Raw genomic sequence first — 11,165 nt, forward strand, 5'->3', positions numbered from 1 at the left:
GTAGTGGAACATGAAGCCACAACTTGCTTCTCCAAAGAATGATCTATCTCCTATGCACTACAAGAGAAGCCAAGGCAAGACTCCAAGAATCCAAGCCTTTAGCTTGAGTTATGAGGAGCTATTTATAACAAATAACAATGACCTTTGAGCTTCCTCATGAATCTTCAACTCCTATGACTTTTCATATTCTATACATGACTTATTACATTCCATATGTGGCTATTCACATTCCACATGTGTCTCTTGGACTTCATTACATATCATTTATTACAAAAGACAAATTACATATGAGACGATGGCTATATAAGACAAAATTAATAATGGGACAAAGTTTCATCAAATTGATAAGTCATTTGCTTCCTCATGGAGCTCATTTGTAATGTATGTGTGCCATGCTCTGAAATCTATTGAGATGGCTTTGACTTGAACTGATAAGTCCCCTACATAACACATTTTCACCTCTTGTGCTTATGTCAATATGGTTTTGGAGTTTGACTGTAAATTATTCTATAGCCATGAAATTTTCATATGAGATTTGATTGGTGTGATGGCATATTGTAGAATAATGTCTTTGGTGACCTCCAAGCCTTCTTATTCTGTTGCTTGCTTGATCTGTTTAATGTATTTTCTGATCTCCTGGAAGATGATTTCTTTGCCTTTGATTGCTTCAAGTGTTCCTATTGAAGGCATCCCATGTTTCTGTGCTAGAGACTCAAAACCATTGTGCATTCGATTATAATTAGCTATAGTATGTAATGTTACAAACTTAAATAAATAGTGATATGCAAAGCAAAAATGATTTATAACACGAAAATTTTAAACAATTAGCAAATGCTCATAAAAACTTTGGAATTAAGAACCAATTGAGCCATTTTATTAATCAATGGAGCAAGTACAATAGTATGGGGGAATGCACCTGGGCTTGCCTCAATGGCAAGCATGACAGAACCCAGGTGATAATACAATGATCTCAAATGCTCGAAATGACTGCTCCCTTGATGCTCTGCGCTGCCTAGAAAACTTCACTGTTGTGTGGAAAGGGACTACAAGAAACTCCTCCTCCGGTGCTCAGAAAATGATGAAACCTAAGCCGCAAACTCCTTGGTCAAAACCCGTAAAAACTCATAAATGGTTTGGCTTGATTTGGACTTCCCAAAATCGAACCCCAAAGACACTATTCAATCCCCAACAATTCTACAGTGTCTTCTGCAAAGATACGACTGAAAACACCACCTCGTGTGCTCAGAAAATTATGAAACTTTATATTTGGGGTCCTTGTCAAAAACCTAGAAAAACCCAGAAATCATTTGGCCAGATTTTGACCTCCCAAATTTGACCTCTTCTATGGCCAATGCCCTCCAAACAGCTCTAGAAATACAACCTGCAAGGAATGACCACAAAGTCCTCCTCCAAGCTCTGAAATGGAAGCAAACACCACTCCAAATATATCCTCTAACCTCCATGGCAAAGATCAGCCTCAAGGACTGATACTCTACCCACCAAATGAGCTCCCACACACTATCTCTGCACTAGCCCAGGTAGTGTGAAAGTCACACCGCCAAACCAGAAGCACAATCAACTCCCAAAATCTCCTAGATGTTGACAATCCTCCCTACCCTCCTCTCCAAAAAATTCCACGTCAAATCTCCACTGCTAAGCACCACCAATGAACTCGGCCTCCTCTCCACTGTGTCCCCTAGTAATACACACAACTTGGAAAGGAATGCTACTACTGGGAATCACAATGCGATGCTCCTCCCGAAGAAATGAAGAAAACGTTCCTAGGGTGGCACTCTAAGTCCCCTGAAGAAATGGTGAGCTCTTTGCCTGAAGAACTCGTGCTAAACAACTAGTGACTCGGCTAAGCAGCTCGAGTAACCAAAGAGAAATGGATATACTCAAATAAGATGAATGAAATGAGGAGAGCTACCTTCCTTATATAGATTTCGTGGAGCACTTTTCCCTCCAATTTTACCTCCATCGTGGGCCCTCACTTAAACACATACATGTAAAGCTTAACCACCTTCATGCAAAACAAACTAGGGAGTGCATATTTACCTAGTGTGGGTGGCCCCCATGTGTAATTTAACCACAACAAAATAACTATTTAACCACAAAAAAATAACTTCTCCTAAGTCTAATCTCCTAATAAAAATCGAAAGGCCCCACTATCTCCAAAATTGGCCCAAAAATGCAATAATTAGTCTCGTTCCAAAATAATTTAGGAAGGGACATGAAAATCCTCCCCTCCCAAATGTTGCTTGTCCCCAAGAAACTTCAGTGCTGGATGCTCAAGTATGTGCTCACCCTCCCAAGTAGCATCCTCATCTGGCAAGCTCCTCCAATGCACCAAAAATTGTTTGTCCTCAAGCAATGCTTGAAAGAGCATCCTTTCTAACTGTTTCTCCCCACTGTCACTACAATATGTGCTAGGGTCCCAGATGTGCCACTGAATCATCCCTGACCTCAGCACTGTCCTGATATTAAAGAATCCTTCAATACCAGGATCCCAGGCCATCCTGTGCAACATGATGCTCCCCTCGCTCAACTCCCTTTCATGCTTGGTGCAAGTACCAGAAGTCCCCTGCTCCATAAGTGACTCGTTAAAGCCCAATGGAAGATCTGTATGTTCTCCCCCTGTAGGAGTCGGTGCATCCCTAAAGGTTATTGAGCTGTGAAGAGTTGTGATGCCCCAGTTCCTTGCTAGTCCCATAGTGGTGCCACCATGCTAACGATGCGCTACTATGACTATGTCATACTCCCCATCGTGTGCATATAGTATCCTCCTCTTCTGGTACTCGATGGTGGAATACTGAAAGAGGCGAGACACATCCTAACTGGGCATCTCCATAGTGCCAAGGCCTACCCATCCAAATCGAACTCTAAACATATGCAACAATAGAGAATGTCTGCCTCCCCATATAATGAAACTCTCTGTGAACCCCCATGTGTCATTTGAAGAGCGAACTATATCACTCTCTACCACGACTCCGCTCATCATGAGTGATCTATCGATCAACTGAATCCCTGCATCCCATAGCCAGACTTGCTGTGGCATAGCCCTGAAAATCGATGGAATCCCTCTGGCCCTCATCTTTAGTCCCTCCATGCCACCCACATATAGGCTCCATACATCATGAACTAATATGAGGTATGCTAAACTGTCCTTTGCCTGCCACTATGTAGTATTGACAACCACTGGTAACCACATATGCCAAATAGCTACCCTTTGAATGCGACCAATAGATGGGTATCTGATATGTGCAATCGACTCAGTGTATGCAAATCCATCCTGCTCCTGCCAACCATCGCCACTAGTTCGGCTACCTGCCCTCTGGAGGATGTGCTGATACAATGTCAAGAACTTGGATACGAACTCTCTCAACTATACACGGTATCCTCTGCTCGTGCATGGTCCAGACATGCCTTGTGGAAAGAGTGACACATGTCTCCCCTATGACCATCTCCCCGGGCATAGGACCAGTGATGAATGATATTCCATCCCTATCAGTGATCACCTCATCACTCGACCTATGGCTATCAACTCGCGCACCGACTCGATGCCCCCACTCAGAAGTCTCCTCTCTATCACACCAAGTGTCATCCAAATATCTTGGGTGAGCTCCCTTTCCCCTGTTGTTCATGCCTAGAGTGGGTAAAGGACAAAAACCAGATCACCCATTCCTATAAGTGATGTAAAAGAGGGCTAGGTGTGTGAGTCCTTGCGGATATCATCAAGTATCGCTCATCTGTGTCCCTCTCGATCTTGGGTGAACTACACCCAAAGGTGTGCCCAGTATCTTCGTCCATGGGTGTCCCTAGAGGAAACACTCTAAGACATCACTGTGCAGTACCATACGCCTCTGCATACCACTAATCATCCCATTACTCCTAGAGATGCCACTGTGCACCATGACCTACCCCTATACACCGTTGGAAACCCTCGACTACAACTATCCCATCCCGTATCGTCCTACTTCCTGCCTGTGTCACTGCACCTGTCACTCTCCGCATGTACTTAATGCGATGTGAGGCACTCCCACTCCACAATGCAGTCCAACACACTACAACACACCACCATGCATCTCCATGCCCACCTGTAGACCACTGCTCAAATCTAGATGCTCCCACACATCCCTAGATGTGATGGCCTAGAGCTATGTGTCTATGTGTCAGGCCACACCCGATCAATACCATCACATCACTATCCCAACCAATGAATGGATCTTCCCTCCAAATCCTCCCTGAGGGATCGGAGAAGTGACTCTCCCTATGTGTGAGCAGTGATGCCACCATTGTTTCGTTCCTCTGTCTTTTGTTCCCCACACAAAAGTGAAGAGTCCACAACTCCATAAAAGGCAATGTCTGGTGGCATGCCAATGCCACCTCCTCCAATAAACTCCTTCTAGAGTATGCTAATCACCCAATGATCCCATGTACAAATGTCGTACCAAGAAAACCAAAAGAGTCTATCCATAAACTGGTCAGCCACTGGTGCTGGCTGAGACTCCCCTAGTGAATGTGCATGCTCAACGGCTAGGGTAGTTGTACCATCCAGGTTGTAGTCAAATGGAATACCTGGGAAATGATAGGTAGTCCCACCGGGAACCTAATGCCAGTTTGCGTTGCTGGTATCCCCAGTGCATGGAATCTCCTGTTGAGCTACAACTAGGTCCACCACCATCTCCATAGCCCATTCCATAGGGTACCAACTTAGAATCTCTCGCCATCCAACCCCAAGAGAGGAATCAAATGCACAAACTCCTGCACATAGAAAAACCCTAGCATGCGACTGTTGCACCCTGTGCAACTTAGGTTGTCTCATCTTTCTATCCTAGTCAATATCTGACTAGGTAGCTCTATCTCTCTCTGTCTAATGGGCCAAGGTAACCTAACAGTGCTTCCAACCCTATCTATGTATGCCTGAAGAGGGTTTCTCTCACACCCCAATGTGCACTCTAGCTGCACCAGTAGGGAATCCAACTGCTCCCCAACGTGAGTCAATTTGGCCGTGGACTCAGCACAAACCACTCTCATGCCCTCTAGCTCCTCATTCTACTGTAGAATATCCTCACACATTATTGCGACCTTCCTTTTTAATGTTGTAAGGTCAACCTGAAACTGGTGGAACTACCGCGGGCATCTATCGCCTGTAAACTCGGTCACAGCTTCAGGTACCTCAAAATTTTTTGGCCTATTGTCCATGGGTGGCTCCTCCTCAACAGATGGATGTGTGTGTGTAGGCTCTATCTTATCCACCAAGGTGTCAATTGGGGCTATCAAAGAGGTCTCTAATAAATGTGACTCCTGTGCCACACTAGGTATATCGATGCTCTCCTCACCACCCTGTGGGATCTCATCATCATGCTCAACCTCCTCCTCTATCTCTTGATATCTAAAGCTAGGTCTCCACTAGCAAAAGCGCCCCCTGGTCTCACCCTCTAGCTGTCTTTGTCCTGCCTGCTCCTTTTCAAAAGATCTGGTGCCCTGATTTGGTCGACTTTCCCCACATGATGTAGATGGCTACACCCCCATGGCCTGCTCACCTCTAACATCTCTGTTGTAAGGGAAAGGATGGGTTTGCTTTGTCACCCTCCTCAACTGGGTCAATTGCTCATCATCCTAATGAATTCTACCCCATAATTTTTGCATAGTAGATTTCCCTTAAGCCATGGGTTTGTCTCCAGTTTTACCTGCCACTGTGCACTCATACCCAAAGCTTCCATGATATTCTAGCTAGTTTCCCACAACTGGGCCAAGATCATGCTATTCTACTATTATAATGTTCCAAACTTAAATAAATAGTGACATGCAAAGCAAAAACGATTTACAACACAAAATTTTTAAACAATCAACAAATGCTCATAAAAACTCTGGAATTAAGAACCAGTTGAGCTATTTTATTAATCAATGGAGTAAGTACAATAGCATGGGGGAATGCACCTGAGCTTGCCTCAATGGCAAGCATGACATAACCCAGGTGATAATACATTGATCTCAAATGCTGGAAATGAATGCTCCTCCAATGCTTTGTGCTGCCAAGAAAACTTCACTGCTTCCTAAAAGGGATTGCAAGAAACTCCTCCTCTGGTGCTCAGAAAATGATGAAACTTAAGCCACAAAATCCTTGGCCAAAACACACAAAAACCTATAAATGGTTTGGCCCAATTTGGACTTCCCAAAATCAAACCCCAAAGGCACTATTCAATCCCCAACATTCTACAATGTTTGTTGCAAAGATATGGCTGAAAACCCCACCTTCGGTGCTCAAAAAATTATGACACTTTATATTTGGGATCCTTGTCAAATACCTAGAAAAAAACCCATAAATGGTTTAACCCTATTTTGACCTCCCAAATTTAACCTCTTCTATGGCCCACACCCTCCAAATAGCTCCAAAAATACGATCTGCAAGGAATGACCACAAAGTCCTTCTCCAAGCTCTGAAATGGAAGAAAACACCACTCCAAATATCTCCTCTAACCTCCACGGCAAAGCTCTGCCTCAAGGACTGATACTCTACCCACCAAATGAGCTCCCACACATGAACTCTGCGCTAGCCTAGGTAGTGTGAAAGTCACACTGCCAAGACAGAAGTTCAATCAGCTCCAAAACTATCCTAGATGCTGACAATCCTCCCTAGCCTCCTCTCTAGAAAATCTCACGTGAAATCTCCACTGATAAGCACCACCAATGAAGTCGTCCTCCTCTCCATTGCGTTCCCTAGTAATATGCACAACTTGGAAAGGAATGCAACTACTGAGAATCACAATGTGATCCTCCTCCTGAAGAAATGAAGAAAACCTTCCTAGGGTGGGACTCGAAGCCCCCTGAAGAAAGGGTGAGCTCTTTTCCTGAAGAACTCGTGCTAAACATCCATTGACTCGGCTAAGCAGCTCGAGCAACCAAAGATAAATCGATATACTCCAATAAGATGAATGAAATGAGGAGAGCTACCTTCCTTATATAGATTTTGTGGAGCACTTTGCCCTCCAATTTTACCTCCATCGTGGGCCCTCACTTAACCACTTACATGTAAAAATAACCACCTTCATGCAAACCAAACTAGGGAGTGCGTATTTCCCTAGTGTGGGTGGCCCCCATGTGTAATTTAACCACAACAAAATAACTTCTCCTAAGTCTAACCTCCTAATAAAAATCGAATAGGCCCCACTATCTCCAAAATTGGCCCCAAAATGCAATAATTAGTCTTGTTCCAAATTAGTTTAGGACGGGACATGACATAGTACTAATCGACTATTCCCCAAGATGCATATAGTTCTGATGGTGAAGTCTCAGCTGAACTCTGTCTATCTCTGTAGCAATTCTGTCTTTCTCTTCCAAATGTTATGGAGCATATGGATACTTGGTAGCCCACTCTTGAAGATGGTCGATTGCTCTATTTTCTGCTTTCAGGAGTTTTACCGCTTCTTGTTCTTTCATCTGAATGCAAGTGAGAGGAGCCACCACTTATTGTATAAGTATCATCTCACCATATAACTTTGCCATGGTGTCCTCCATTGGCCCCAGTTCTTCCTGCATGGTTGACTGCCATTCTGCAGTGTTAAAGCTCTATAAAGACAACCATTGATTCTCCATAGCAAGATGTTCCTCATGTTTCTTCACTACAACAAGCTTTCTCCTTAATCTAGCATTCTCACTCAACATATATTCAGAGTTTTCCTACGTTTCTATGGCAAAAGCAACATTTTCCACCATGATTTCCCTATGATTCCTTCTACTATTGGCAGTATCACATTTTTTGTAGAAACAAAGAATGGGTTTTGAGGATCATTCGTGAAGAATCTATGCACCTCTGTTGCACGATCCTCTTCTTAAGCTGAACAAACGTGACACTACATACGTGTTTTCTAGTGGAGGTGCGATTCCCATTTCTCCAAATGGAAGATGACCACCCATGAAAGGAGGTTCTTCTGGAGAACCTAGTTCATCATCCAAGGGTTGGATGGTATCATCTTCCTCCAACTCTTCATCTTCTTTCTCTGAGTCAATTGTTCTTCTTCTAGTCTCTGTGCTGCTTCTTCCTCTTGGGTCTGCCAATGTTGTTCCTCTTCTATTCTTCTCCTTTCTTCTTCTTCTTCTCGTTGCTTCTCAATAAACTCATCTTGCTTACTCTTTTCCTCTTCTTTTGCTTCTTTCCTCTCCCATTATGCTTGAATAGATCCCATGTTCAAAGGATCATATTTCCATTTCCTGCTGCTCTCGCATGTCAAATCATACAAGATCCTGTTTTTAGGAGCTACTTTCCTTTCTTGAGGGGTTATTTGTTTTGCCTCCTACACCTGCATGTTTTGAGCTGGTGGATCTTGGGGTGAACTGGTCTCCATTGTTGGATGTGTCTTTCTAATTACATTATACCAATTCTTCACCTTCTCATCTTCTGTTGTGGACATTGATGAATACCCCAAATTGAAACTGATCCTTTCACAATGTTTCCTACACACTCTCTTGGGATCATATCCATGAAAGTATTTAGTTATGAAGTGCAAGTGATCCAACTCTTGTATTTCTACTACTACCACCTTGTGGCTCTTCAACTCATATAATCTGATCCTCAAAGGGAAGGTGGGCCAAGGGGCTTTCTTCATCCTGTGAAGAACTCCAGACAATCCCTTGTCTAACTGATTTGACACTTCTTGCATGACCACCTTATTGATCACATACTACAACATGAGATGAGGGGATATATGACAACCAAAACATATTATGTATGTACCCTCAGGGTACAAAACAATCTGTGATATCCTGTAGTGACTCCTTCATCTTATCGGTCATGCAAGGAGGATTGATCTCGAATATCATATAGAAAATAACTGCAAAGAAGTGCTAAATCAATATGTCATATGCGACTATGAAGCTTGATTCTGACAACAATCTACAATGAAAGTAAATTGGGAAATTTTCGTGAGGTGTTTAGTTCCATTACATTCTCAGGGACGGATATTGTGCACAGATTCCATCCAGTATAAATGTAGACATATAGAATTTCGATGCTTGATTCAACCTCGAAGATGATTTTTCTTGCCCCACATGACGCTGCAACTCAAATGACAATATATCTTACCAATTGACATATTCACCATGGGTTACCACAACATTGAGCATACATATCCAGTTTTCCTCAAACACTTCAACATTCTTCCACCCATGTAACCGACAATACATGGCAATCAGATATTGTTATACACATTTGAGAATCTTGGTCGGATAAACTATGGATGGGTGGTGGTGAAACTTAGTAGGCTCTTGACATAATGATTTGATAATGTCACTTGTGTCAAGGTTGGCCCATTTAGTGTAGAAGTCATTATTTCATATTCTATGGTCCTAAGCATCTTGCAGTATGTTATGAAACCAACTCACAAAAAGATAGAAAAGAGAGATCAACGCCTTAGTATTCACCCTCTTCGAGGGAGCAACCTTCTTTACATTACACAAATGAACAATTCTTGGATGATACAAATGAAAATACCTCCTTTCTATATATAGGAGTCTAAGGGGTCATAACATAATCAGAGATGACATAACAATAATAATGTAAGGGCACAATAATAACAATAGTGGTCTTCTATGTGGCACAATAGTAACAATGTGGGCACTACATGGGTACATCAATATAATAATTCGGTTTTACTAATAACAATAAGGGGTTACACTAGTATTATAGGGGCCTAACATGCCCCTCTCCTTCAAAAAGCATTGTCCTCAACGCTTGAGTAGTTCTTGATGCTTCTGTATAAAATTCTTGTCCTCCTATGTGGAATCTTCAGCGGGTAAGTTCTTCCACTTGATGAGATACTCTGAAATTGATCGATTTCGTAGCTGTCGGGTTCTTGTTTCTGTGACTGCTCTAGGTTCCAATATGATTTTTCCTTCCTCTTCAATTTCTGGCAATATTGTTTGAATTGGGATCTTTTGCAACTTTTGAATAAGTGGCCATACTTCTTCGTCCTTCTTCCATTCATCCCTTGCTTCGTTTATCCAATCTGGTTGGATAATAGAAATAGCACAAAACAATGCTTCCACATCCTCATCCTTGAAGAGTCTTCCCATTCGGTAAGGTCGCCATTTTTTAAGTGCATGTAGTATTGCCAACATTTCCTTCTCATAAATAGCTTGCTTGAGACGTAATAGTAAAAATACCCAATCACCTACAACAAAACATTTTTCACTACGATGTTGATCTACCTGTTGTTTTGTTTGATTTTGCACCGAAGTGGCGTTATCCTTTAAAAGTTGGAGAACTTGTTGTTGATGCTCGATGTGATCTTTCTCTGCTTGAACCTTTTTCTTCTTGATATGTCCTTCTATCTCTAGAGTTTTAGGAGTGGTAATTTATTCCAATCCTTTACAAGATATGGTCGGATTCATTTCTTGATGCTCGATGTGGTCTTTCACTTCTTGAACATTTTTCTTCTTGATATGTCCTTCTATCTTGATAGTTTGAGGAGTGGTAATTCGACCAATGAATTACAAGATATGGTTGGATTCATTTCTTCTTTCTTGATGTGATCTTTCACTTCTTGCACCTTTTTCTTCCCTATATGTCCTTCTATCTTGAGAGTTTGAGGAGTGGTAATTCTTGCCAATGCTTTACAAGATATGGTCTGATTCATTTCTTCTTTCTCTGGGGTGGGGTCTTGGCGTATATCCTCTTGTTTTGATGTTTCTTGATCCTTTTCTTCCTCCTATTCATATTCTATGTATTCTTCTCAGAACACTTATGACCTTTAGTGCATTTGCTATCACAATTGTAACAAAGCCCTTTTTCTCTTTTTTCTTCCAATTGTTGTGGTGTAACCCTTGTAGGTTGTGGAAGGCTGGGAGAAACAACACTTCCATCTATATAGTTGTGAGGGGTATGCTTCCTGGTTTCCATAATTTTGCTTTCCACTATGTCACAAAGCCCTTTTACTCTTTCCAATTGTTGTGGTGTTGCTCTAAAGAAGATGTTGCTCTTTGTATCCTCATAATGTGCTATCATCTCCTCCGTGAAAATTGACCATGTAACAAGTTGTTTACAAGAACAGAGCCCTTCATACCATAAAAATTGATCCGGTTCTAAATATGAGGATGCAATACATACCTTTTTTAACAGTGGTACACCACGTAGATCAAAATATTGCTCCATCTGAAGTATCTAC

Source organism: Pinus tabuliformis, chromosome 5_1 (genome assembly GCF_031772625.1).
Source record: "Pinus tabuliformis cultivar Carrire ecotype Pingquan chromosome 5_1, CPIR1, whole genome shotgun sequence".
Lineage (NCBI taxonomy): Eukaryota > Viridiplantae > Streptophyta > Pinopsida > Pinales > Pinaceae > Pinus > Pinus tabuliformis.